The sequence below is a fragment of the Stegastes partitus genome, unplaced genomic scaffold (genome assembly GCF_000690725.1).
Source record: "Stegastes partitus isolate 25-593 unplaced genomic scaffold, Stegastes_partitus-1.0.2 Scaffold320, whole genome shotgun sequence".
Lineage (NCBI taxonomy): Eukaryota > Metazoa > Chordata > Actinopteri > Pomacentridae > Stegastes > Stegastes partitus.
In genome coordinates, this window is record NW_007578051.1 from 457,542 (window position 1) to 458,242 (window position 701).

The 701-nt window shown below is 35.7% G+C and overlaps 1 protein-coding gene across 1 annotated transcript in view; it reads left to right on the forward strand.

Annotated features, from left to right (window-relative positions):
• The window catches only part of dgat1a (diacylglycerol O-acyltransferase 1a), an 18,793-nt gene that overhangs the window by 15,138 nt on the left and 2,954 nt on the right, over positions 1-701 (forward strand). The window lies entirely within an intron of this gene.

Sequence of the window (701 nt, forward strand, 5' to 3'; positions counted from 1 at the left end):
GGAGCCCAGAGTCTGTTCTTTAACTTATTGAGTTGAAAATACAGCTTTAAGTTGAGCGCTTTTTTTTTTTTTTTTTTTTTAAAGAGTTAATTGTGCAATTATTTGATGTAAATTGAATGTATTGCTAGTTTTGTTCATACTGTGGAAAGAAATACAAAGTGAAAAAAAAGATGTTTTGGGAATGCAAATAATTTTCATAAACTTTCACATGAAAATATTTGTGCTGTTTGATAAAGATGGTTTATATCTGATGGCTGGAGTCATTCTTCATTGAGCAGTGGTTTTTACTGTCAGGTTATTAGCATGCAACAGTGGATTAGCCTGGACTTCCTGGTTGTTTGACAGCACATACAAGTTGGCTGTGGTCTCTCCAGATACTGCAGATAAGAACTAGTGATTAATGAGAACACGTCAGTCCGTAAAAAGAGGATTTATTGTGCAGAGAGCAACAGTATTACAATGTTTTACAGTTAATCATACATCTACACAAAGAGATAAAACAAATCTTACAGCTAATTCACAATCACATCTGGGGGAACGGTGCAGGTCGAAAGGCTTTACTGCTGCAAGAAACAAACAAAACAACACTTTCAATCACTACTTGATCAATTATAGGGTTAATTCTGTGACTATACATTGTGCATGATGAGGAGTTGTGTGCTTACCTTGGCCTTCTGGTTCTGGACAGGCAGGTAGAGTTT